The sequence below is a fragment of the Mauremys reevesii genome, linkage group 1 (assembly GCF_016161935.1).
Source record: "Mauremys reevesii isolate NIE-2019 linkage group 1, ASM1616193v1, whole genome shotgun sequence".
In the NCBI taxonomy this organism is placed as follows: domain Eukaryota; kingdom Metazoa; phylum Chordata; order Testudines; family Geoemydidae; genus Mauremys; species Mauremys reevesii.
In genome coordinates, this window is record NC_052623.1 from 13,588,911 (window position 1) to 13,616,900 (window position 27,990).

Below are 27,990 nucleotides of genomic sequence, written 5' to 3' on the forward strand. Positions count from 1 at the left end.
AGAGGGCCGATCGTCTAGGGCTCTGACTAGATGACAAAAAGATCCTTTTTTTTCCTGTTCACTGTCGCAAATTCAGAGATTTTTTGCGGACAGTTAAATAATCGAGGCGTTACACTGTGTCAGAGGGGGCGCTGGGGCGGGAGGCGTTTCCCAGTTGCGAAGTCCATTTTTATAAAGCACCTTTCCTGGGTGGTCTGGAGGAGCCGCTTGTTCTCGTTTCGTCAGAGCCTTAGACACATGTGCGTTCATCACATGCAGTCAGTGGCTCGTCACATCGCTTCGTAAATGTCATGCTTGAGGAAAGGCAAAAGACTATCTAAAAATAACCCGGGGCTTCCCGCCCAGATGGGACGGAAGAGAAAGGCTCCCCATGCAGCCACCTCCTCCCAGCAACGCCTAGTTCCTCTAATCACAGCTTTTCTCCTCCCACCTGCTTCCCCCTGCCCCACCCTTGGCAGCGTCTGCGGCGGGCTCGTTCCGAGTGTAACTGATCAGGCCGCGTGATGCAGTCTGAGTTTTGCGTGGTAAGTTCATCAGACCCCGAGGTTCTCAAAGCCGTAGCCAGCGCCAATGGGGTCCCCCTCAGCAGACGGGGGCAGACATCCTATGTTGGCACATGATCGAAGCTCTCACGGCCATGTTCAAAGCACCTGGGCTGAGGAAGCTGTCATGAGACTGAGCGCCAGGGTGCTATGCACTTAATTCTGATCTCTGGCCTGCCCCCATGGTAATCAGTGGGGGTTTTGTCTGCGGGTCCCCGCACTTTAGCTCCAGATCCAAGCAGACAGCTGGTCCCTTCATCTGCAATGGGCCAAGAGACTGGTTTTGGATCTAAACAGCCCCTTAAGCGTTGGGAAGGTTTGGAGCTGGCCACGGTGGCTCAGACCCATGCCTGGCCTTCATGGCTGGACGACGTACACGCATAGGTGCTGACTGCCCCTCTGCCCCGGGGTGCTTGACCCCCCGGCCCTGGCCCTGCCCCTGCCCCGCCCTCGCAGGGCCCCAATTACACCCCCTTCACCCAAGTCCTTGCCCCTGCACCGTCTCTTTACCGCCTCCTCCCCGGAGCGCGCCGCGTCCCCACTCCTCCCCCTCCCTCCCGGAAAGTCCTACAAGCCGCCAAACAGCTGTTAGACGGCTGGCGGGAAGCACTGGGAGGGAGGGGAGAAGGGGGGACGCGGTGTGCTCAGGGGAGGAGGAGGCGAGGAGCGGGTGAGGGCAGGGGGAGCTTGGCTGCCAGTGGGTGCAGAGCACCCGCTAATTTGTCAGCGCCTGTACATACGCGCACAAAGCTGATGTTCGCCCGGGATGTGTGTATGGCAGCTAGTTGGAAGATGATGGGCCATTGAGGAGGAAGATTATTGGAGCCCATTGGTGTGATCCTGCTCTGGGCTGAACGGGACGCAGCTGTGGGGATGGGAAGTCTAAGACGTTGCAATAGTGGGGGTGGCCCAGTGCTGGAGACACCAGGAACGCAGCCCCCCACCCCCCGTGTGCTGTTATAGCTGCTATCTGCTGCCGTCCATCTCGGCTGAGCATTCCTGGGAGATGGTATCAGGCAGCGTATCTGCCTGCGCGAGGCTGCAGAGAGAGCTCCCCCTCTGCTGAGCCACTTACCAAAGCACTTTCAGTTCCCGCTGAGAGGAAAGTGAAATACTCTGTATGTTGCACAGTCCTGACTGGGTGCAGGCTGTTGCAGCTGGACCATGGGGTGAGGGACGCGATTCTGCAGAGCACAGGGAAATGCCAGAGTCTCACCACCCTGCAGCTCGAAATGTAACCCCTGAGTTATCACTGGCTCACTGGATCCGTGTCCCATGGATTCAGCTCCAGCCCTGGCCATCTCTCGCTAATGCCTCAAAAAGGAAATAGCTGGGACTGGCAACCTGTATTCTGTAGTGGCGAGGCATGTTTGGGAGGGGAAGCTGGCACTGGAGAGGCAGCATGGTGTAGTGGGTGGGCCACTGGGGCAGGACCCTTGGGTTCTATTCCCAGATCTGCCACTGGCCTGCTGGGTGACCGTAGGCAAGTCACTTTCCTTGTCTGTGCCTCAGTTTCCCCTCTATTCTATTTTAGATTGTACATTCTTTGGGGCAGGGACTGTCTCTCCAGGGCCGCCCAGAGAATTCAGGGGGCCTAGGGCAAAGAAATTTTGGGGGCCCCTTCTATAAAAAAATTGCAATACTATATTCTCCTGGGGGCCCTTGCGGGGCCCACGGCAAATTGCCCCGCTTGCTCCCCCCCATGGGCGCCCCTGGGAAAAATAAACCTTCCGCATTTTGGCACAAACCCAGTTTTGAGAAAACTTCTTTACAAGGGGTCACTGGTTCTCAGCATCAGCTAGTGCTAAAAGGCACTAAAGCTCATTAAAAGGGTTGGACAAATATTTTCCATCAAAAGTTTTTCTGGATCGAAAACTAGGGGTTTTTAAAAAGCAGAAAAAAATCATGGACAATGTCTGCTTTCCTTCAAAATTTGTTGTGGTTTTTTTAATTGAAAAGCTGAAATTAGTCTGCCAAAACCTGAACATGGTTTGAGGTTTCTGAAGTGTGTGGCCAAATATTTGCTGCTTGCTGTGTTTGATTGTTTAAAGAAACAATAAAAAAATTCTGCTTAAAAAAAAATCCAAACCTTTTGAACCACCTCAGCTTGTAACCAAACACCTGAGCCCATCCAAGCAGAGATTTTTCCAGGTTTCTGATACGCTGCTGGCTTCCTTGACTCATATCTGTCTCCATAACTTTGGGTTCATTTAGGTTAGAACATAAGAACAGCCATACTGGGTCAGACCAAAGGCCATCCTGCCCAGTATCCTGTCTACCGACAATGGCCAATGCCAAGTGCCCCAGAGGGAGTGAACCTATCAGGTAATGATCAAGTGATCTCGCTCCTGCCATCCATCTCCACTCTCTGAGAAACAGAGGCTAGGGACACCATTCCTTACCCATCCTGGCTAATAGCCATTAATGGACTTAATCTCCACGCATTTGTATGTTTCCTAGAGACTGGCTCCATGTGGTCCCTCACAAACTGGAGACGGTTACTGTGGGTATAGTATAGACTATGTACATACTCCACGAACTGAGCATTTGAGCTTGTTCCAGAATCTGGGATGAGCCTAAGTTGTCAAAACTAAAATACTCAAAATAGCACATGCATGTGAATGGACACAGGGTGCTAAAATTAAATTAACCCAGGGGTTCTCAAACTGGAGGTCAGGACCCCTCAGGGGATCACGAGGTTATTACTGGGGGTCGTGAGCTGTCAGCCTCCACCTCAAACCCTGCTTTGCCTCCAGCATTTATAATAGTGTTAAATATATAAAAAAGTGTTTTCAATTTATAAGGGGGGGTTCGCACTCAGAGGTTTGCTATGTGAAAGGGTCACCAGGACAAAAGTTTGAGAACTACTGAATTAACCCCTCTGGAGCCTCAGTGAATGCAGGGGACGGGGGGGTCTCCGTTGGTAGGGTTGGGAAGGAGGTAGGTGGTGTAGGATATTGCTCTTCTCATGTGATCCCTCCCCCCAGTGGCTAATTTGAAATGAAGCTCCCCTCCCCTGACATGAATCTCCCTATGGCACTGAAATTAAATGTAGACTATAACTTGTCATTTGAGAAGTGAAAGGGATGGTAGCCCTAATGGAAAAGCTCACAGCTTGGCTCTTCTGCAAGCCTCAAACTGCTGAATGAGCTTTAGGGTAGGGAAGGCTGTGCCTCCTCAGAGAGCCTGGCTCTGCCCCCTATCTGACCCCCCCCACACTTCCTGGCCCCCCGACTGCCCGCCCCCCTCAGAATCCCTGACCCATCCTGCTCCTTGTCCACTCACCATCCCACAGAGACCCCCCCCTCCACCACCACCACCCTGGGACCCCACCCCTGCTCCCTGTCTGCCCCAACCTCTATCACCCCCTCGCTGAGTCCTGACAGACCCCCGAACGCCCACAATCCAACCCCCCCATTCCCGGTCTCCTGACCGGCCCCTTAGCCAATCCCCCTGGCCCCAGCCTCTTACTCCCGTCTCCCTCCTCACCCGGAGCCTCAGCGCCTCGCTGAACAGCTGCAGCGTGTCTCCAGCGGGGCCTGATCTCCGTCCCGCTCTGAGCCGCGTGGGGAGGGGGCGGGGCTGTGAGCTCACGCCGAGCGGAGGGAGCTGAGCTCAGCCTGGAGCTCGCAGCCCCGTCCCCTGGCCACGCGGCTCTGAGCGGGGCGGGGCTCAGGGGCCCCGGCGGAGACACGCTGCAGCGCTGTCTGAGGACGCCGCTTGATGGGCTAAGGCTCCAGGAGAGGGGCGGAGGCGGGAGCCTCAGCTGTTCTCTTGGGGGCCCCTGCGGAGCCTGGGGCCTGGGGCAAATTGCCCCACTTGCCCCCCCCCGGGCGGCCCTGTGTCTCTCTCTGTGTCTGTACAGCACCCAACAACCAGAGGGGATGGATTATCTGATGGTTCAGGTTCTAACCTTGGACCCAGGAGAGCTGGGTTCTATTTCTGGCTCTGCTGCAGGCCTGCTGGGTGGCCTTGGGCCAGTCACTTAGTCGCTCTGTGCCTCAGTTTCCCCATCTGTACAATGGGGGTAACAGCCCTGCCTCCCACCAGTGGTGTGAAGGGAAATGCATTAGAATGTGAGGCGCTCAGCTGCTAGGGTGATGGGGGAGAGGGGGGTCAGATACGTACACTAGGGTCCTTGGTTCAGTTGGCACCTCTGGGTACTACTGCAGTACAAATCGTCGTCATAATAATTACAGTGCTGCTACCAGGCTCTGCCAACCGTGCAGATAAACAGAGAACTTTGGTCTTTTTAGTGCTGCTCTGCGTCCCACTCCCTGCTGTGGTCAGTAGATTCCTGTAATCAAAACTATTTAATTGCTTTATTTCTTCTAGCGTGTCAGTTCTTAGCTCTCCCTGGGTAACACCAGTCCTGCCATATCTCACTGGATTTGACAGTCCTCTGTCCCTTCGCCTGCTATGATCTCTGCACGTCCCACTGTGTTACCCCCATCCAGCCACTCAGGGCCGGCTTTAGGAAGTGCGGGGCCCGATTCGAATACCCAGCGGTGGTCTGGGTCTTCGGCGGCACTTCGGCGGTGGGTCCTTCACTCGCTCCGGGTCTTCCGCAGCACTGAAGGACCTGCCGCCGAAGACCTGGAGCAAGTGAAGGACCCGCTGCCGAAGACCTGGACTGCCGCTGGGTGAGTAAAAATAAAAAAGTTGGCGCTCTTCTTTAGGGTGCGGGGCCCTCATAGGCATTGGGCCTGATTCGGGGGAATTGGCCTAAAGCTGGCCCTGCAGCCACTGTACCAGCCACTGTGCTTTAAACCACCTCAAAGTACCAGTGCTGCAAGTGCTGACAGATCGTGATGTGGTGAGACAGTGGCAAGAGACAGCAGCAATACAATTTCCTGCCCTATTTTATAAAGGTTTACGCCCAGTGTAGAAAGTGTGTCAAGCGCAGTGGGCCCTGCAAACCCCCCTGGGTGGGAGGAACGTTTCTGAGTACAAAATAAGAAGACTGGAAAGAGATTTGGAAGGTCAGATTGTGTGTGTCAGATACGTTCTCCATCTCCTGAGGACGCACAGGAAACTGTGTTTTCGGTTTGTGCGCTTACCAATGGTTCTGATGATGTCTCAGCTACGTGATGGCATCCGATGTGTGTGTTGTCTTAGTAAGTTGTGTTTTCCTGGAGGTAATGAATAAAACCTATTTTCACAAGACAGCCCGCGTATTAAACTCATGGACAAGTTCTCCCTCTGCCTTCAGCACAACGGGCTTTGTAATGTCCTATTAGGGAAACTCAAGACGCAGCGCGAGAACATCTGGATTTCTAATGCTCAGGATTTTCTTTTACCGACATGCATTTTTAGCTTAAAGTAAACCAGTGAGTGGCATAAGCAGAGAAAAGGAGACGAATTGCCAAACAGATTTCAGTCTTTGGCTTTTGAAGAGTTAATAGCAGCACATTTAGGCACCTAAACGAGGCTCCAAAATCTACCTTTAGGCACCTAAATGGTAGCCTGATTTTCGTAAGTGCTGAGCAGCCGGCAGTTCCCGTTCATAGATGCTAGATACTCAGCGCTTCTGAAAACCAGTCTGTTAAGTGCTCGGTCTGGATTTAGGAGCCTGACTTTATGCAACTCTTTTTAAAACCTTGGCCTGTGTTTCTAATGGCCTTTGTCCTTCTCTGGCCCACCTAATCACAGAGTCCTAGCGCCCGAGAGCCTCACAAATGTTAAAGAATGAATCTGTGCAGTACTGCAGGGAGGTGCCTCCATTTTTCAGCTGGGGAAATTGAGGCACGGAGATTTACATGACTTGCCCAAGAGCACATGGGAGCCAGGAATTGAAACGAGATCTCCTCAAATGTTGTATTTTCAACTCATCTAAAAATAAATTAAAAGGCCATGATTTCTATTTATGATTTAACATTCTTTTTAGTGTATTAAGTGTATCCACTCAATGTGCAGTGGCAGTCAAAAACGCAAACAGGATGTTGGGACTCATTAAGAAAGGAATAGATAATAAGATAGAAAATATCATATTACCTCTCTATAAATCCATGGTACGCCCACATCTTGAATACTGTGTGCAGATGTGGTCGCCCCATCTCAAAGAGATATATTGGAATTGGAAAAGGATCAGAAAAGGGCACAAAAATGATGGAACAGCTTCCATATGAAGAGAGATTAATAAGACTGGGACTTTTCAGCTCTCAGGAAACAAGACGACTAAGCGGGGATATGATAGAGGTCTATAAAATCATGACTGATGTGGAGAAAGTAAATAAGGAATTGTTGTTTACCCCTCATAACACAAGAACTAGGGGTCACCAAATGAAATTAACAGGCAGCAGGTTTAAAACAAACCAAAGGAAGTATTTCTTTACACAACGCACAGTCACCTGTGGAACCCCTGCCAGAGGCTGACATGAAGACCAAACCTATAACAGGGTTCAAAAAAGAACTAGATAAGTTCATGGAGGACAGGTCCATCAATGGCTATTAGCCAGGATGGGCAGGGATGGTGTCCCCAGCCTCTGTTTGCCAGAAGCTGGGAATGGGCAACAGGGGATGGAGCACTTGATGATTCCCTGTTCTGTTCATTCCCTCTGGGGCACCTGGCATTGGCCATGGTCAGAAGACAGGATACTGGGCTAGAGGGTCCTTTGGTCAGACCCAGTGTGGGTGTTTTTATATTCTTTTGTTCTTAAGTGCCAGTGAAAGGGGTCGGATTGACAGTTCTTGAGAGGAAGGTCATCAATAGCCATGGTAGAAGACAGGATGACTGGGGAAACCAGAGGTGGGGATGACTCGGTGGAGTCAACTTTCTGTGCAAAATTACAATCCAGCTCCCTTCTTGTGGGCGTCACTGAAGACGTGAGGTAGGCCTTTGAAGGGGTTCCAGATGGTTTGCCCTGAAAGATAAACTTGCCTCCTTTGTGCTAATGTAACAGGGTGGGCGGGCCGGGGGGGGCAGGAGGAGGGATTTTGAATCTATGTCCCCATTTGTAGGTACACCGCTACCCCGATATAACGCGACCCGATATAACGTGGGTTCACATACAAGGCAGTAAGGCTCTGACACGCTGCTCTGAGCAGCATGTTAAGGGTGCCGGGCCAGGCTGGGACCGAGGGGTTTGATAAGGGGCAGAGGGTCTCGGGGGCGGTCAGAGGCTCCCCCCCAGGGTCTGGGGGGCAGGAGCTGAGAGAGGGCACTTTTGGGGGCTCCACAGTCCCAGAGTGACCCGGGGAATTAGCGGGGGGCAGGGAGCAGCCCGCTCTGCTTCCCTCGCCCCAGCCCCAGCCGTGTCGCTCGGAGGAGGAGGCTTGGGGGAAGGGATCCCCCCGCACTCACCACCAGCGGCGGAAGCGGAGCAGCCTGGCCCCAGCCTGCTCCACTCCGTCAGCTCCCAGCCACGGTGCTCCACTTCCCGCTGCCGGTGAGTGTCGGGGGGCGTCCTTTCCCCAACCTCCCCGCACTCACTGGGGCAGGAAGCGGAGCAGCCCGGCCCCAGCCCGCTCCACTCCGCCAGCTCCCAGCCACGGCGCTCCACTTCCCGCTGCCGGTGAGTGTCGGGGGGCGTCCTTTCCCCAACCTCCCCGCACTCACTGGGGCGGGAAGCGGAGCGCTGGGGCTGGGAGGTGGCAGAGTGGAGCGGGCTGGGGCTGGGCTGCTCCGCTTCCCGCCGCTGCCGGTGAGTGCCTGGGGGTGTGTGGATAGGGGTCGGAGCAGTCAGGGGACAGGGAGTGGGGGGGTTGAGTGGGGTCCTGGGGCTGATTAGGGACGGGGGTCTCTGGAGGGGGGGGTCAGGGAACAAGGAACGGGGGGGCCGAAGCAAGTTTGATATAACACGGTTTCACCTATAACACGGTGAGATTTTTTGTCTCCCGAGGACCGCGTTATATCAGGATAGAGGTGTATATAAAGTCCATTTCTGTATTCCTAACCCATTCAATGTTGTTCACGTCCCTGGATGGGTTTCCATGTTGTGTGGACACTTGTTGCTGTTAGTAAGTGCTTTGCGGTGCTTGGATCCCACTGTGAGCAGTGCTATTTCAAGCCTCAGAGAGACTCTAAAGGAAAGAGATAACTGAGGCCTTGACCACGACTGGTCATTAATAAGTGTCTTGTATTTTTCACAAGAGCAAACGCCTTAGCTGCAGTGTTCTGTCTAGGGGGATAGATTTTTAAGGCCAGAATAGACTGCAATGATCACCTAGTCTGACCTCCTGCAGGGCAAAGGGTAGAGAATTGCCCTGAGCGATCCCTTTCTCGAGCCCAATAACTTGTGGTTGAACTAGACCATATCTTCTAGAAAGAGCCTGATTTTAAGCTTGAGCTGGACTTTAAGATGTCAAGTGATGGAGAATCCGCCCCACCCTTTAGGAAGCTGGGCCAGTAGTTAATTGCCTTCGCTGTTAAAAAAAACTGTCTTCTTTCTAGTTTGAACTTTGCTGACTTCAGTGTTCAGCTTTGGATCTTGCTTTGCCTTTGTACGCTAGATAAAAGAGCCACCTAGCATCAGCTGTCGTCTCCCTGAGTAGATGGAATAGACCATGGTCGAGTCCAATTCCAATTGGATAATTGCCTTCTGCTTCCTTGAATTTCCCCCTTATTTTTCTCCACCTCCTCTCTTAAACTGTTGGGTGTGTGTGGGTAAACAAGTGCTAGTTCCACCCCAGTGATAGCTGCACTTCAGCGGGGCGGGGGTGGAGGGAGGGGAAAGGATTCTCATATATATAAGTTATAGGGATTTCTGTGGTACTGGTCACCATAGCTTGAGTTTGTGCCCTAGTTACCTTCTTGACCGAGGTGTTTATAAACACCTAAGGGAAAGAGAGAAACTGTCAGCAAAGTTTTGAAGCATCGAGTCGGTGAAAGGAGAACCAAGATGCTTAACGGGAAGGAAATGGTCAGACAGGCAATGTAGGTTGGAGCAAATAATTACCATCTGATAACTCACCAGAGGAAAGCGGAGTTTGAGAGATGAAGACACCGGAGTTACAGAAAGGGAAGATTTCAGAGGGGTAGCCACATTAGTCTGCATCAGCAAGAACAACAAGGAGTCCTTGTGGCACCTTAGAGATTTATTTGGAAATGTATTTTGGCATAAGCTTTCGTGGGCTAAAACCCACTTCATCAGATGCATGGAGTGGAAAATACAGTAAGCAGTAAGGGAAGGAGAAGACATGAGCCATCGGTGAGAGAAGCGCCCTGCAGAAGGACTGGATCAGGAGGGCAGTATATGGTGACCTAGCAGGAACTTGCCGATGTGCTGAGGCTAAGGTTCCCAAATGTAGGGGCTGGGCGTGGGAGGCCTGGAAGCTCTGCCAGTGAGAGGCTGTGGCCTCTAGCTGCGGGGTAGGGAGGAGCTGCTCCTCAAGGAGGAGTGGGGCTGGCCTGAAAACAAGAGCTGTGTTTCATGAAAAATTTGGCATTTTGACATTTGTTTCCATTCTGATGTTAAAGCCCCTTGAAAATCTTCTGGAGAGAGGGAGCGAGACCCCATCCCCAGCCCAGAATGGTTCATAGCCCAGGGGGCAGAGCCCTCACTGGGGTTGTGGGAAACCCAGGTTCAAGCCTCTCCTCTGCCTGATTTGGCAGACTCACTGCTCTGCCACCCCGGTGGGGTGGGGCGTGCGCTCCCTCTCGCTTTCACCAGTATTCGGCCGAGGGCAAGCGTGTCCTGGCCCTGTGGGAGGAGGGAAGGCACCAGAGTTGCTGCTTAGAGGAGAGGGAATGTGCTGAAACAGCCTGGCAGCAGATCCTCCAAAAAAACAAAAACCAAATCACTTTGCCCTTGTAGAGCCCCTTCCACCTGCAGGTCTCCAAGCACTTTGCAGACATGAACTAATTAAAGGCTCTCAGTACCCAATGAGTTGTCAGGATTATTACGCTAATTGTACAAATGGGGAAACTGAGGCACAAGGCAGGGCAGCAACTTGCCCAGGGTCACATGTCTGGTCGGTGGCAGAGCTGGGAATTCAACCTTGGTCTTCTGAGTCCCAGCCCTGTGCAACATCCTCCGACCCCCGCCCCCTCCAGGAAAGAGCAAGAGAAAACCATCAAAGTTGGCCTGAAAACTCCAGCTGGGGTTTCCCTCATAGCAGAGGTGCCTGTGGCAGGCTGGGTGATCAACAGGAGACGGCGGGAGAATGTGCTAATTGAGACTTGCTCCTCTGGTGGGTGGGGGGGGAGGTGAACAGAGCGTTTGCATAGCCCACTCTCTCCAATCAAGCCAAAAGTACCACTCAGAAGTCCAGATTTCCTCCCAGCCTTGCACAGAGATGCAGCCTACCCAGCGCCTCCATCCCTGAGCCCGAATGTCAGGATGTGGGAAACCCTGGTGCAGGCCACGCTACGGCACCACTCAGTGTCTCCTTCTGAGGTTTGGTCTCCTGCCTTTGTCTGATGGTAACAGATGTGACCGGAGCACTCTCCTCTCTCTGAATTGGGCCACGGGCCAGGCCCCTTCAAACCGCCCAGTGAAGATGGAGAGCAGTGTTGCGTCTCCAGCCTTCGTTTCACCGCTGTCAACAGAGCGTTTTCACCCTTCAGCAGGGCTCTTGCATGAGCTCGCCGCCGTCCCATCACCATGTCTTGAGCCTCACAGATTGGGCTGAGCTCGTCAAGGACCGACCTTGTTTCTCTGATTCCCGCCTTTGAAATGGCCATTTCTGGGATCTCGCTCCACACGGTTCCTGCCAGCTCTTCCCCTCCCTTTGCTCTGCCTTTTCCTTGGAGAGCCCATCGCCGCAATGGACGCCTTGGCAGGTGCTGGATTCTGGTCTGAGCCAGGGCAGGGCGGGCAATATATTGAATGGGGTCAGTCCATGGGTGGGCAGAGAAAGGAAACGGGGACTGTGGATGAGCAGGGAAAAGGAAGCAGAGAGAAGCCAGGAAGCTTGCCCAGAGCGAGGGGAGTCAGGGGTCTACTGGAAGATGACAAGGAGAGAAAGTATCAGAGGGGTAGCCGTGTTAGTGTGGATCTGTAAAAAGCAACAGAGTCCTGTGGCACCTTAAAGACTAACAGACGTTTTGCAGCATGAGCTTTCGTGGGTGAATACCCACTTCGTCGGATGCATGTAGTGGAAATTTCCAGGGGCAGGTATAAATATGCAGGCAAGAATCAGTCTTGAGATAATGAGGTCAGATCAGTTCAGTCAGGGAGGGTGAGGCCCTCTTCTAGCAGTTGAGGTGTGAACACCAAGGGAGGAGAAACTGCTTTTGTAGTGGGCTAGCCATTCACAGTCTGTGTTTAATCCTGAGCTGATGGTGTCAAATTTGCAGATGAACTGAAGCTCAGCAGTTTCTCTTTGAAGTCTGGTCCTGAAGTTTTTTTGTTGCAGGATGGCCACCTTTACATCTGCTATTGTGTGTCCAGGGAGGTTGAAGTGTTCTCCTACAGGTTTTTGTATATTTCCATTCCTAATATCTGATTTGTGTCCATTTATCCTTTTATGTAGGGACTGTCCAGTTTGGCCGATGTACATAGCAGTGGGGTATTGCTGGCACATGATGGCGTATGTAACATTGGTGGACGTGCAGGTGAATGAACCAGTGATGTTGTAGCTGATCTGGTTAAGTCCTGTGATGGTGTCGCTGGTGTAGATATGTGGGCAGAGTTGGCATCGAGCTTTGTTGCATGGATTGGTTCCTGAGTAAGAGTTGTTATGGTGCAGTGTGTGGTTGCTGGTGAGAATATGCTTCAGGTTGGCGGGTTGTCTGTGGGTGAGGACTGGCCTGCCACCCAAGGCCTGTGAAAGCGAGGGACCATTGTCCAGGATGGGTTGTAGATCACTGATGATGCGTTGGAGGGGTTTTAGCTGAGGACTGTAGGTGATGGCCAGTGGAGTCCTGTTGGTTTGTTTCTTGGGCTTGTCTTGTAGCAGGAGGTTTCTGGGTACACGTCTGGCTCTGTTGATTTGTTTCCTTATTTCCTTGTGCGGATATCGTAGTTTTGAGAATGTTTGGTGAAGACCTTGTAGGTGTTGGTCTCTGTCTGAGGGGTTGGAGTAAATGTGGTTATACCTCAGCGCTCGGCTGTAGATGATGGTTCGTGTGGTGTGTCTGGGGTGGAAGCTGGAGGCATGAAGGTAGACATAGGGGTCGGTGGGTTTTCGGTATAGGGTGGTGTTAACGTGACCATCACTTATTTGTACTGTGGGAAAGGCCAGTTGTCACAGAGGGCAGGTCAGCATACTGCCAGCAGGATGCTTCCCTGGGCCTCTGTGCACAGATACCCAGAGGGGCTCAGCGGTGTGCAGAGAGGAGGGAGCCGGCCGATCTGTGCAGGGGGCGGCCCAGGCAGAAAGGGAAGGTTCCTGAATTTGTTTACAAGAAGCTCTCGGCTGGCCCTCCACTGCAACCGCATCCCCTTTGCTCCGGGGCTGATGGGACGGCATCATTATGGAAATGGAAGTAAAACCTGAGAAGGCGAAGCGTGGACTAGCGCTCAGTGGGAACCAGGTTGTTCTGATCCCTGGACTTCCCTCTCTGGCAGCATCAACTGCCCTGAGATGCCCCCCGACCTGGCACCATCGCTCTTGGTTTCCTCGCTGGGCTCTGGGGCTGGTAGCCCCCACGGGGGCTCAGATGGGCAGCAGTGGTGGCTCTGAGGCCGAAACTGCTCAGGTAAAGAACTGGCCTGTTTCAATCATCCCAGCTAGAGAATCCGCACCACGTCCTCCTCCCGGTGACTGAGAGATTGAAGAGACTGAGATTGTTACCTGGGAAAGGAGACAGATCAATGGGGGGTGATGGAAGGATGTAAAACCCTGGCTGGTCGAGCGAAGGTGGATCAGGAGCGTCTGGTCTCCCCGCCACAGAACACGAGAACAAGGGAACTGTAACAAGGCAGGGCTTCTCCCCAGCTTGCGAAGGGCTCGTTGCCAGGCCCACAGTCTCCTTAGGTTTATTGTCCAAACTTAACCAACCAACCAAAAGCCGTTCCTCAGCTCACCCTTCCTCTCACTGCCTTCCTGCCCACGGGTCTCCTGCTTTCTAGCTCTCTAGGGCAGAGGTTCCTTCTGAGCCCCCCGCTCCCCTCCAACATGCTATATAAACTCCATGGCCCACCCTGCCACAACAGCTTTTTTCAGTAGATTAAGAGCCAGGGCCGGTGTTAGGGGGTAGCAAGCAGAGCAATTGCCCAGGGCCCCATGCCGCAGGGCTCCCCGCAGAGCTCAGTTGCTCAGGCTTCGGCTTCAGCCCTGAGCCCCAGTGAGTCTAACGCTGGCCCTGCTTTCTGGTTTATTTTGGCAGACCCCCTGAAACCTGCTTGCGGCCCCCCAGAGGGCCCCAGACCCTTGGTTGAGAACTGCTGCTCGAGGGCTCCTTTGTAGCCCCCAGTCTACGGCCGCCTGGTTTCAGCTCTGAGAGCCTGCAGGCATCTCCCTCTGCTGCTTTCAGCCTTCCATCCTCTGCAGCCTTCTCTGGCCTCGGCTCTCGCTGGCTCAGGAAGGGCAGCTTGCTAGCCCCTCTGCTGGCTTTCCTGCTAATTCCTCCCTCTTTCCAGAAAGGGCCTGCAGAGAGCTGTCTGCCGCTCTCCCTGGAGGCCGCCTCCAGTCTCCTGACTTCACCTGACTCATCCTCACCAGGGCTTTCCCACTGGGTCCGTTATAGCCTCCGGTGCTGCCAACTCGGGAGCGCCTGCTCTGGCACAGCGGCGCTGGATCTACTTCATGTACTGGGGCCAGCCACCCTGTGACAGGGACGGTCAATGACATTTTAAAAGGTGGCACATTCAAAACCTGATCCAACAAAATATTTTTTTTCCCCCCATGAGACGTACAATCAGACCGTGGAACTCACTGCCACTGGATGTCTTTGAGGTCGAGAACTCAGCAAGGTTCAAAGACTAATGGGACATTGACATGGATATAAAGAATAGAATATCCAGGGTTATCATAATTAGTGACAATAAAGCTGTTGGCAGAGAGATGAACCGTATGCTTCAGGGTTTAAATCAGTCTCTAATTAGTTGTCCTCCTGATCTCTAATAATGGGGTGGGGAGGGGAAGCAGATTATCCCACGACTGCAGCGGTGGGTTTTTAACGCTTCCTGTGGAGTACCTGGTGTTGGCGACTGTCAGAGGCAGGACACTGGGCTAGTTGGGATGTGGATGTAATGCAGTCTGGCCATTGCTACCTCCCTATGTAGCAGTCTCCGTTATGGATGCTTCTACACCTGCCCCCGATGAGATTCCCTTTGAGTCTAACACCAGCTTGGGTAACGTTGTCCTCTTGCCCCGGCTAATGCCCTGTCTCTGGCTGCCGCACACGAGTTCAGGTTACTGTCCCTTTAAGCGGTCTAGGCACAGCACTGCTGCCTCTGTGTCCCTGAGTTCTTTTCAGGCTGTCTCTCTTCTACTGCCTGGGTGCAGGGCCCCCTGGTGCTGCGGCTGCAGCCTGCTTCTCTGCTGGGCTGTCTGCTCCCAGCCCTCTGATTGCTCTGAGAATGGGATCCCAGAAAGCCAACTGCCTTGCTGGCCTGGGAGGGCCCCTTTGAAAGGGTTTTCACCCCTGTCTTCCTCTTGGCCAGCAGAGAGGTGGGCACAGAGTAGTCGCATTAAGTGGGGTACAGTCCGGGCTCAGCAGATGCCACATACTGTCTCTTGCTCTGACGGGGCGGTGTTCTTTCACCTGTGCAGGTTGAAGGTCCCGAAATCTGGAGATGTGATACAAATTACTTATAATCTCCTAACTGCACATTCACTAAATATGTGGTGCCTCCTTAAATTAATTTGGAGTCAGCCGCCTTCGATCTGACATAGGGAGCTTTTATTCTACGTCTAAATTACCAGCATTTAATTATCAATTGGTTTGCACTTGGTTCACTGAGATCTGCCCACAGCACCAAGCACTGCTAATGAATTTGTCCACTGTCGCTGTGTTCAGACATATTTGTTCTATGGTGGTAACAATCTAGGACAAGACAAATGTTCCATCTGTCCTGTAATGTGTCCAGTGTTCTCTGCTTGTGTGTAAAATCTTGCTTGTTTCTAAAAGAAGCATAATTGTGTGGGCAAAAAGCTAAGGGCTGATGTCAGTTTCCAATCCCAACACAAACGTAAGGCAGAATTTTGAATCTTTTTGCGAGTGGCAATTAAAGTTCATTGCAAGAATAAGGCTAAGGTGTTTCTTGAATTATTTCCCCCTTGGAGGACACCAGAAATCCTGAGGAATGGACTCACCCCAGCCAGTGGTTACAAGCAGTATTCAGAAGCACTGCTAAGAGCCAGGGGACATTCGCTGTCATTAAAAGGTGACAAATACAAAAGGAAGTGCCTTTTCACACGGCTGTGTCCGCTGCAGAAAGCCGCTGAGGCTGAGTATGTCGTGAGATTCAGAAAGGGGTTGGATACTTAAGAGCTTTATATCAAGAATATCCAGTTATAATTAATGACAGACAAATATTTTGGCAGGGTTATTAAACTCCATGCTTCAGGATCTAAGCCAATCTCTAACCATTAGAGACCAAGGTGTGACCTACTTGGGATGCGCATTATCCCAATCTTCTGTTGCAGGGTTCTTATTCCTTTCTCAGAAGTGTCTAAGGTCACCGACAACATACTGGACCAGCACCAGATCTACATTACAAAGCTTTGTTGGCCCACCATGTTGGTGAGGGGTATGCAAAAAGACACACGTCCAGTGATACAAATGTACACGCACCGGTCTCAGTTTCTCTCAATTCTTGTTTGGTTGGTTGGTTAAGACGTGAAGCATGTTTGTGAAGAAATGACAAACAGACCCATCACGGCTAAAGAGGAAGGACAGTCCCCGGGTCAGACAGAGTCACTGCCTCTGTGGTCATGTGGAGCAGGAATGACCCGTGTGACTCAGGAGGGGGTTGTGGCTGCCGCTGAGGGTGTCAACACAGTATGTGCTCCGGGGTTGTTAGCCCAGATGCCCCAGGTAGCGTGTGGGAGTGGCTGTGATCTCTGCTCTCTGCCTGGGTTCTCACACTTGTGGGGCTGCGATTGTGGAGGTGGCTGGGTTCCCTCCCTCCCCCTCCTTTAAGATCATCTTAATTATTTTAAACTAGTGGCTGAAGACTCTGGCAGCAGTCAGCCTGCGTTTAAATGGAAGTCATTGCAACATACTCTCGTAAGAGTACAATTGTTAATGTCCTGTATGTCTTTTTTTTTTTTCTGTAAGTTCCCGGTTGCTGTAGCAGCATTTGAGGAAGTCCCTCAGCAAGCAGAACACCCGTAGCTAACCGTGACAGTGGAGGAAGCTAGAGAAGGGGGAATGGAGTGCCGGGCTTCAGAATTCAGATATCACAGCTAAAAAAAAAGGTACTGGATTATTTACTTGTGGGGTTTTTTTGCTTGGATAAAAAGCCTGTTGGGGTGAAGAAGGGAAAGAATTGAGTGTCGGAGCAGTATGTGTTTCTTCATCTTGATTGCCTGGCAGAGTGTAGGGGCTGGAGTGAAGGGTCTGCTTTATTTGTGAGACGGAAACTTGATAAGACAGGCCTTTGATAGGGGATCTTAATAAAACAGCATGCATGGATGGATGATACCACTTTTATTTGCCACTTAGCCTCTGTTCTATCAACTGATCCCATAGCTTCCTGTAGATTCAGCTAATTCGGCCACCGAGAGAAATAGCAGCAGAGGGGCAGAGAAGTAAAAAATCATGAGGCAGGCAGGAAATGTTTGTTACTGAGTAGGATTCAATACATAATAGAGAGATGGAGAACACGCCTGTAAAGGGAAGCTGCATGGGGCAGTGGCTAGAGCGTGGGGCTGGAAGACAGGACACCGGGGTTCTCTTTTGGAGTGATCTTGGTGAAATAGTTCCCCTCTCCTGTGCCTCGGTCTTTCCATCAGTAAAATGGGGATAATGCTGGTGTACACCACAGGGGTGCTGTGAGGCTAAAGAGTGGGGATCAGGCCGCTCCCCCACCATCACAAAACGTTTTAAGATCTATGGATGGATTGTGCTGAGCAGAATTAACCCTGTTTCAGGTGACTCTGGTTGTTTTCTGCTTGGCCTTTCTTTGCCCGATTCAAAGCTAGAAGTTGCAAGCTGGCTGTCATGCTGTGTTCTCCTTTCATTTTGGTGGTTTATCCAGGAGCTGGCTTAAAGCACATTTCAGTTCCTGTTTCTTTTATCTCGTGTTTGTGGTGGAGAGTTGCTGCATCGCTTGATCAAGTTCATCCCTTTCCTTGAGGTGGGCTGCCAGGCCTGTGCTCAGACCCATAGGCTTGCATGTAATGGACGCGCCTCGCCATTTAATCTGTGGCTGGATAATTCCAGGCGGTTCTGAGGGGTCCACGGTGACTTGAGCTAGATTGGCCGTGAAATCAGTGGCACTAGAGTTGAAATCTCTGTGGCAGGTTGCATAGCCACCTTCCATCTCAGCCTCCCGTTCATGTCTGTCTGTCTGTCCCCTTTCTTTGCAATGCCATCTGAACACCAAACCAGCTCTGCAAATGCACCTCAGTTGTGACCTTCCATACCCGTGCTACTCCAGTCCTCCTCTGCTCCTGCTTTGCCAATGCACAGCTCTCCTGCCCTGCCGTAGTCCTAGTTCCTCCGTATGTAGCTCTGCAGAGGCATCTCAACCTGCTTCCACCCACAGTGCACATGCTGGCCCCCCTGACAATAAGAATTCAAGGCCTCTCCCATCACCATGCGTTCAGCTATTTGTCATTGTAACGTGCCAGTCCCCGACGCACTGCCTTGTACTCCAGGGCAGAACTACCCTTTGCATTGTTGGTAGTTCCCATATCACTCTGATTTGCATGAGCGAACTTCGGCCACGTGGGTGCTAATCAGATGCAGCGGGGCGAGGTGAAAGGAGCTGTTAAAGTGCCCGTGTCTTCCTCACAGTACCCTCGAATTCGGCTGTCAGCTCCTGGCGCCTTGCTACCGTGGAGTGCTTGTTGATTAAATAATTACAGACGCAGGCCTGACTCAGTAGCGAGGTGTCAGGAGGGTTGTGTAAGTTACGCAGTGGTATGTGAGTATCAGTCGTCGGGTACTCCCGCCGGGAGCCTGTGGGTATGTATTCCGGTGGCTAGCCCCAGTCACCACCCATGCTATCCCTGCCTATCCTGCTCCTTTTAATGTGCTAGCTCCCAGCTGCAGTGTAAATGGACCCTTTGTGGTCCTAGGTGGGTCCCATTCAGTCTAGAGGAGGTTAAGCCGGTGCCACACCTGTGATGACGGGGTTGGATAAAGGTGTCTGTTGAGCTAATTTGAACTCAGTCTAGAGCTTCTGAAACTTGCCTCTGAATTTGCCCCAGAGCGTGGGGTTAAAAGCTGTGACCCTTGCAGTGCAATCTGTCATGCAGCGTAGCCTGAATCCTACTCTCTTCCAAGTCCCCGGGAAAATACGCAGCAGCAGCAGTGAAACCTGCCTTCAGGAGCCTCTCCAGAGTCTGGCGCTGGTCTCCTAATAGAGGTGGAGCAGAACTGTGATCCACGGGCCGGTGTGGGGAATCCAGCCTGCTGTCCACAAGCTCTTTCAGCTCTGCAGGGCTAGTGAATGCTAGGGGCAGTGGGGTTCCACAGGTGTCACTGAGGGGGGCAGCTACGATGCCGTGCTGTGCTTCCAGGGCTAAAGTGGCTGTAAACCAGCTTTGAGCACTCAAGATTATGGGCTTCTCCGAGGGCCTGTACAGTCCCTGGCATAAATTAGAGCAGGCCCAGGGGTGCTCTAATCTATAGCCGTCTCAGATAGGGCTGCCTGTAGGCTGCTCCGCAGTCAAGAGCAACCCGGAATCTCTGTAGGGGCGTGTGCTATGGAGCTTCTCTAACGTTTCCCCTCCCACCCTGATAGGCTCTGTGTGAAGGGGACATGGTAGGGCCTTTGATGGCAGCCCCACACTGTAGCTGTGCCGGGGAAATTCCCCTCTGAACCTTTGAGCCCAGTTGTGGCCCCTCTTCTCTGCCAGAGAGGTATATAGGGCACGGGGCCTGGGAGAGGCTCTATCCCAGAATTCTTGTTGGTGATGGTGATGTGTGAACCACAAGGAACTCAGCTTGACTTTCAGATCTCGGTTGTAATTTGCATAGATGGTAGTCAGAAAAAGCCCCTTCTTGATGCATGTAAACTGATCAAATCTAATCTGGACTGGTGGAGAGGCGGCAACCGTGGGACCCCAGGAAGGGCTTGTCTGCACGAACATTTAGTTTGCAGCGAGCTGTTAGTGCACTTTCAGTTAGTCCTCTCGGAAACAGGGCTAATCAGAGCACGTTAATGAACTGCTAATGTGCACCAGCAAGAGCCACATGAACAGTTAGTCCATGGCAGGCAAGTGCAGGGTAGATTCACACCCCAACTAATGGTTCGTGCAGACACACTCAAAGCCATTGTATCACAGCAAACAGAAAGTCACACAGTTGTGGATAAACAAATGATATGAATAATAGACAGTCCTGAACCTGCATCACTGAGGGATCAGGAACTAAATGGTTAATAAACCTCCGAGCCCCCTGCAAGGTGGATGATCTGTATCCCGATGAGGAAACCGAGGCACTGAGAAGCCACGTGAAGTCCGCCCAAGGTCCTAGCGTGAGCTAGGCGCAGAGGTGGGGCCAGGGCCAGGCCTATGGTTCTACTCTGACCACGCTGGGCCTGCAGTGCCTTTTGCTGGGGGAAACGTGAGGTATTATTTCTCAGTGACCCAGATCACTCATTTAGCCGGTGCATTGTCTCCCGATCGAAAGGGAGGGTGTCTGTGAGACAGTAATTTTGACTGGTCCCTGTGGGTCACTTTCATGCCTCTCCTGCTGCTGCAGGCTCCTTTTCCTGTCTTACTTAGAAGCTGTGAGATTTTCATGATAGTCTCTTGCCACACACTTCAGTCTGGGTTGCCTAACCTGGGGGAGGAATGCATTTTGTAAGCCGTGGAGGGATTTGTGGCGGCACAATGATCTCCCTGTACGTGCCAAGCCCCACTCCTGTGTACTGGGTGAGCTACACTATGACATGCTCTACTGAGTAATAGCCTTAAAGGGGTTAAAGGACAAAAACACTTTGCCTGCCTAGTGGTTTACAGACACTAAAGAGTTAATCCTCAGAGGATCCCCCTTCTGAGCTGTGTGGTCCTGATTTTACAGGTGGGGAAACTGAGGCACTGAGCGGTTCACATTAACCTGTTCAAACCTTGGGGCAGGGCCTGCCCAGTATGTGGGTAACTAACTATTCCCCCGCCCCTGGGAGGTGGTCGCTGAGCCAAATGGTTTGGTTTGATTTTTCAATGGGTGCATTTTTTTTCTGTGTGATTTAATTTTTTATTAATTTTCATCAAGAACCAAACATTAGAATATACAAAAAGTTAAATGACCTACAGCTTGTCTATGGGACCAAAGACACACGTCAGGATAGCCAATACAATTATGCAATTTGATGTCTTGTCAAAGCTGCATGCCCAGACAATGCAAAATCAGACTGTTGCACAGACGTAACACCTTAGGGTGGGGATAACAATACAAAAATAAAGACATACACATAGAGGCAAAAAAGGGAAGGAGGGGACTGGTGGAGGGGGCAGGAAGAGGATGTGAAATCACAGAGAGGTCAGGTGGAGTGGGAGTCTGGCATCGTTTGACCCGTCTCAGCATTCTTTTGCCAAATGTAGCAGGAAACAGAGTCCACATTTTTTCAGATTCATATCCTTGCTCTCTACCTCAGTGAGCTATTCCTTCCTTTGCTGCTAACTCAAACCGGTCTGACTACCTCTGCTCAGGTCTGGGCATTAGCCTACTCCTCCCTTTTTGTCAAATCGTGCACTTGGTAATCAGCGCAGCCCTCAAGCGCCAGTCTTTGCACTGGAGTAAAACCCAGCGTAATAGGTACATAAGCTAGGATATACTTTTCCGCTGAGCGTTGCTTGCTGAAGACGAGCACTATTTTCACTCGTGTCTGTCCACCACTTTCCACGGCTGCCGGCCTGCTGGACTATCGCATAGCACGTGCGTCAGGGCTCCTTTTTCTGTATTACAGGGCCAGCAAACACCAGAGGACAAGGCCTCCATCTGGCACAGCACCGTAGCAGGCATAGCCGAGATTGTGCATTGCCATTGCAGTTAAGGACTGGGATGACTCGCTTTCCCATAGAACTCCAGAATAATAAGAACATAAGAACATAAGAAAGGCCGTACCGGGTCAGACCAAAGGTCCATCTAGCCCAGTATCTGTCTACCGACAGTGGCCAATGCCAGGTGCCCCTGAGAGGAACACAACAGGCAATGATCAATCTCTCTCTCTCCATCTCCATCCTCTCTCCTCAGAGGCAGAGGGACACCATTCTTACCCATCCCCCATATAGCTATAACCAATCCAGTCCCTTTTAAACATTGTTATAGTCCTAGCCTTCACAACCTCCTCTCAGGTAAGAGTTCCAAGTTTGACTGTATGCGCGAAAAAAAAAGAACTTTTTTTTTTTTTTTTTTTAAACCTGCCTATTAATTTTTTTTTGTGACCCCTAGTTCTTGTTATGGGAATAAAAAAATAAAACTTTTTCACTTTCCTTTTCTCACACATCACTCATTTTTTTTATACTATCATCATGTCCCCTTAGTCTTCTTTTTTCACTGAGAAGAGTCCTAGCTTTTTTCTTCTTTCCTCATTCTCCTCCCACCCCCCCCCCCATTTTTTTTTTTTTTCTTTTCTCTTTTCTCTAGTTTTTCTTTATTTTTTGAGGTGAGAGAGGAGATCTGTACACAGTATTCAAAGATGCATGGCGTATGGATTTATATAATATAATATATATAGTCTCAGTCTTATTCCTCTCTCCCTTTTAATTTTTCCCTACATCCTGTTTGCTTTTTTTTTTTTTGCTGCTTTACACCGTGACATCTTCAGAGAACTATCCACTCCATACATCCAAGATCTTTTTCCCTGACTCGTTGTTAAAATTATGTTGCCCCATCATGTAGTATGTGTTTTATTTTTATTTTTCCAATATTTTTTACTTTTATATTTTTATTTTTAAATTTTTTTTTTTTTTTTGCCCATTTGTTTTGTTTTTTTTTTGTTTTTTGAAACAACAAGGAGTCCTTGTGGCACCTTAGAGACTAACACATTTATTTGGGCATATGCTTTCGTGGGCTAGAACCCACTTCATCCGATGCATGGAGTGGAAAATACACGAGCAGGTATAAATACATGAAAAGATGGGAGCTGCCTTACCAAGTGTGAGGTCATGGCTACCAGACTAATAGCGTCCCTCTTTGCTAGTAGAGTGCCCTCAGGCAGCTGGACCAAACTGATATGTTAGCAAGTGTTTTAATTGTATGTATTGCCGCTCTGCGGAGGGCAGCAGGTCGTATTGTTGCTTTTGTGTTAGAAAAGAGACAAAGCCTTCATCCCCGACTAATTGGGAAATCTGTATGATGCCCTTGCTTAGCCAGTTCTTCCAAATTATAATTTTTTTCCCAGTTTTCAAATCTGGATGACCCCAGGTAGCTGCTTTTGCATGACAGTGAGGATAAAATGGGATAAAATGGTCCAGACCTTTTGGTCAGCCACTGCTGACAGCACCTTATTTTTCTCTATGGGACAAAAAGAGCCACCAAATCCACAGGGGGAATTGGATGCATTAGAATCATAGAATATCAGGGTTGGAAGGGACCTCAGGAGGTATCTAGTCCAACCCCCTGCTCAAAGCAGGACCAACCCCAACTAAATCATGGCTTTGTCAAGCCAGGCTTTAAAAACAAGTAAGGATGGAGATTCTACCACCTCCCTAGGTAACCCATTCCAGTGCTTCACCACCCTCCTAGTGAAATAGTGTTTCCTAATATCCAACCTAGACCTCCCCCACTGCAACTTGAGACCATTACTCCTCGTTCTGTCATCTGCCACCACTGAGAACAGCCGAGCACCATCCTCTTTGGAACCTCCCTTCAGGTAGTTGAAAGCAGCTATCAAATCTCCCCTCATTCTTCTCTTCTGCAGACTAAACAATCCCAGTTCCCTCAGCCTCTCCTCATCAGTCATGTGCTCCAGCCCCTTAAGCATTTTTGTTGCCCTCCGCTGGACTCTTTCCAATTTTTCCACATCCTTCTTGTAGTGTGGGGCCCAAAACTGGACGCAATACTCCAGATGAGGCCTCACCAAAGTCGAATAGAGGGGAATGATCACGTCCCTCGATCTGCTGGCAATGCCCCTACTTATACAGCCCAAAATGCCGTTAGCCTTCTTGGCAACAAGGGCACACTGCTGACTCCTATCCAGCTTCTTGTCCACTGTAGTCCCCAGGTCCTTAATACCCATTAATTTCCTCCCAGGTGGGCATGAGGGTGTTAGCATGCCAGGACCAATTTGACATCTGTGACATGATAAAAGCTTAATACAGTAGTAGTTTTGTAGACTGGGAGCCCAACCCCACCTGCCCTTGGCTATACAGGGAGCTGGAGTTTTTTAAATTAGAGTCATGGATGTTGACCAGGGCCCCAAAGAAAGGCTCTAATAATGTTGATACATTTTCTAAAATGAAATGGAGGGATATATACCGGTAGGCTGCTTTAGAATATATAGGCGCCTAGGCAGAATATTCATTTGCATTGTCTTAACCCTTAAATGTGTGTTTGTACTTTTATACCTAGGTACTTTTAATTGCATCATTTTGGCTGTGGGAATTCCATTGAGGAAAAAGCTCCACTACATGACACCCGGGAGATTTCCCATAGTTACAATTTTTCCCAATTGATTTTGTAACCGGTTATTGCTCCAAATTTTTGAATTAGTGATAGGAGGGCTGGAATAGAGGTTCCTCATTTGGATATATACAAAAGGGTATCGTCTGCATATAACATCAATTTATACACAATGGAACCACATTGTACGCCTCAGATATCTGGGTGAGCTCATACAGCTATTGCCAGGAGCTCAAGGGCTGAAGGTCTCTAAGGTCATGTTGTTGGTTGTGGTCTGAGAGGTTGGGTGAGAATATAACAGTTGGATCCAGGAACTAAATGTGGGTCCAAATCCACATTTTTGTAGGGTCTAAAACACCTACTTTCAGTCCACTCTATCAAAAGCCTTTTCTGCATGTCAGGCTAATATGACTTGTCGTTTGGGGCCATCGTATTTCACTGCTATCGTATCAATGAGTTGTCGAAGGTTATCAGAGCCATGCTGGCCACCGACAAACCCAACTTGCTTTGGGTGTACGACAGAACCTTTTCCAGTCTCGTCGCAAGAACTTTTGCCAACGTTTTGATGTCCCTATTAATAAGTGAAACTGGCCTCTAATTGGAACACAGTGTGGCATCTCTTCCTGGTTGAGGAATAATTGATGTTAGGGCTTCCCTCAGCATAAGGGAAAAGGTGCCTTCTAGGAGTGACTCATTAAACAGTTTAAGCATTTTGTCAGATAGGAGGTCAAGGAGGCGCCTATAGAATTTAGCAGGGAAGCCATCTGGCCTAGGGGCTGTCCCCACTTTCATATTCTTAGTCACCTCAATTAAATCATCCTCCATGGCATGCGTCAAGGTTTCCATAGTGGGCAACAGAAATTTGCAGTCATGTAGTATTTCGGAAGAATTGATCTAAAGCATCTGCAGAGGGGTTTGTGTCCAATTTGTACAGATCTTTATGGAAATTAAAGGACTCTATTGTTATCTTTAGCTGAAGGGCATAATTTACTACGATTGTCATAGATGGCCATGATTCTACATGGAGAGGTCTCTTGTACATGAGCAGTATGCCCAGTGGCAGTGCTAGACCCTTAGATGTAGCCACAGCTCTGAGTATGCCAGCAGCTTGCCAGCTGTTTCCTAGAAGTCCTGCTTGAGTGGGATGAATTCAGCTCTAAAGCGAAGATTTAAATCTCTGTCTACATGGCTGTTTCTCACCTGGATCTGTTGCTATTTGAAGAGTACCAGGGGCATGATCAGAGATAGCAGTTGCATTAATGGAGGAGTCAATTGCAGAATTAACCAAGTCCCTGAACAGCAAAAAGAAATCTACGTGGGAATAGGCCCCATGTACCAGAGAAAAGTAGGAATAGTCCCTCCCCATTGGAGGTATAAATGCCAGCTATCACATAATCCCAGATCTTTAAAGTGCAACTCCAGAGCCATTCCAGTTTGGCTGGCTTATGATCCTGAGGCTGAGTTAGATTTGTCCACAAAAGGGCAAGCACCTCACTTAAATCCTCAGCAGTCACAGGACAGATATAACTTAGGCCTGGTCTAGACTGGGGGGTGGAGGGGGAGGGTGTCGATGTAAGATATGCAACTTCAGCTATGAGAATAGCGTAGCTGAAGTCAACGTATCTTAGATCGATTTACCTCCCATCCTCACGGTGCGGGATCAACGGCCGCGGCTCCTCCGTCAACTCCGCTACTGCTGCTCGCCCTGAGTTCCGGAGTCGACGGGGAGCGCATTTGGGGGTTGATTTATCATGTCTAGACGAGACGCGATAAATTGATTCCCAATAGATCGATCACTACCCGCCGATCCAGCAGGTAGTGTGGATGTACCCTTAGTAAAAAACCTATGAAAGGTTTCAGTGTCTCCAGTAAAAGCACTACAGCTGCCTTTGCTTTCTTTAATGATGGTGACACCTTTTTTCTTTTAACTGGAATGTTGAGGCTCTTTACGTTCCAGGAGATAAACTGAAGATTCAGGGCCAGTTGGCTGTGTTAAGAATTATTTTTGTTTATGTAGCCTTACAAAGGAAGGTGGTGGAATGTTTGGCTCCTTTGCTCTGTTGCTGTGGTTCCCAAACTTTTCTTCCAAGGACCCTTTATGCATCTGACTGAATTTCCTGGACCCCTTCCATTTTTTATACCTAAGTTTCATGTTGTTATTCTATTAGTTAGGTTGGCTTATTATTGAAAAAAAAAAGTATTGTTGTATTAAAATAAGTCTCACAAAGGAACCAAAAGTAAACAGTCTGCAATGGTTACAAGTTATCTTGTCACCCTTATTTTCACTTTAACTAAAAGATATAGTCCTGAATGGGCAAGTACCGGTACTACCGCAACACTCCCAAAATGGCGTCCTCCAGGCGGCAAAAGTGCTGGAATGTTGCGTTCTGGCCCCACTGCAGTACTCCTCTGGGGTGGTTGCCTGCATAGCTCACAGCAAACCCCACTTTAGGAACCACTGCTGTTACATCCCATCCCCACTCTCTGCACAGAAACCCACAAGCAGGCGCAGCCTGTGGCTGAAATGTCTCAGACACTTCTTCCACAGATTTTGGATTGCTTTGCCAGATGCTTGCCACTTGCCTGGCTTCCTAGGAATGGGGAGGAGAGGGCTGCGGAGAGGGGGAAGGAAGAGCACAAAAGACAAATTAAAACAAAACCTAAAATCACAGAACGTACATACAGTAGAACAGGGCCGTCCTTAGGATTTATGGGGCCCTATGCAGTATTATTAAACTGGTTCCCCTATGACTGATGGGAGCCCGGGCTTGCATGTGTATTTTAGATAAGGTGGGTCTTTTGAAGGATTTATTTAAAAAACTATATGTCTGAAGATCCAAGCATTTAAGGCTAAAGATGAATACTCAGATTGTGCATCTAAAAATCTATGCAAGGATTTTTTAGAGATCTGATTTTATAATCTTCAGCAACACATTAATGAAATATTTTTAAGGCAAAATTTTAAACTAAGGTCCTGTAGACTAATATGTTTGAGTAAATATTACAGTCATGCACAACTGGTTTTGTCAGTAAATTCAGAAACTGACAGTATATACCAGATTGGCGAATGCCTTTTAAATGGCTTCATTACCATTTAAAAGAACAGAAGCACTTGTGGCACCTTAGAGACTAACAAATTTATTTGAGCATAAGCTTTCGTGGGCTACAGCCCACTTCATCGGATGCATAGAATGGAACCTAGAGTGAGGAGATCTAGATACATACAGAGAAGGTGGCAGTTGCCCAACCAACTCTAAGAGGCTAGCTAATTAAGATGAACTGTTGTCAGCAGGAGAAAAAAAACATTTGTAGTGATAATCAAGATGGCCCTTTTCAGACAGTTTGACAAGAAGGTGTAAGGATACTTAACATGGGGAAATAGATTCAATGTGTATAATGGCTCAGCCATTCCCAGTCTCTATTTAAGCCTAAGGTGATTGTATCTAGTTTGCATATCAATTTAAGTTCAGCAGTTTCTCGTTGGAGTCTGTTTTTGAAGATTTTCTGTTGCAAAATCTGTTACAGATTTAAAGGTGGCAGCCGGGCTCCCACCCCCGGTCCCACTCAGCATCCACTGCTGGCCTGGGGTTCCTTCCCCCACGCTGGCAGTGGGATGAGACCCCAGCTGGCAGGAACTGGTGGTGGAAACCCCAGAGTGGCGTGCTGCCACTCTGGGGTTCCAGCTGCTGGCCCCTTGCCAGCCAGGGTCGTCCCCCCCCACAGCCCCACTCAGCACCCGCTGCTGGCCTGGGGGAAGGAACCCCAGACTGGCAGCGGGCTGAGACCCCGGCTGGCAGGAGCCAGTGGCTGAAACCCCAGAGTGGGGCTGGCGGAGACACTCAGCCCACCCCTGAAACCCCAGAGCTGGGCAGGCTG

At 50.1% G+C, this 27,990-nt stretch overlaps 1 protein-coding gene across 5 annotated transcripts in view; it reads left to right on the forward strand.

Moving 5' to 3' along the window:
- ARAP1 (ArfGAP with RhoGAP domain, ankyrin repeat and PH domain 1) overlaps positions 1–27,990 on the forward strand; it is a 218,685-nt gene that overhangs the window by 21,574 nt on the left and 169,121 nt on the right. Inside the window, exons 1-2 of one of the 5 annotated variants that reach the window (XM_039515413.1) lie at positions 16,396–16,410; positions 16,654–16,793. The gene's annotated coding sequence lies outside the window, so the exon portion shown is untranslated. Of the gene's footprint in view, positions 1–16,395; positions 16,411–16,452; positions 16,794–27,990 lie in introns of those variants that run through there. The other 4 variants (XM_039515323.1, XM_039515666.1, XM_039515581.1 and 1 more) reach the window with 4 other exon arrangements.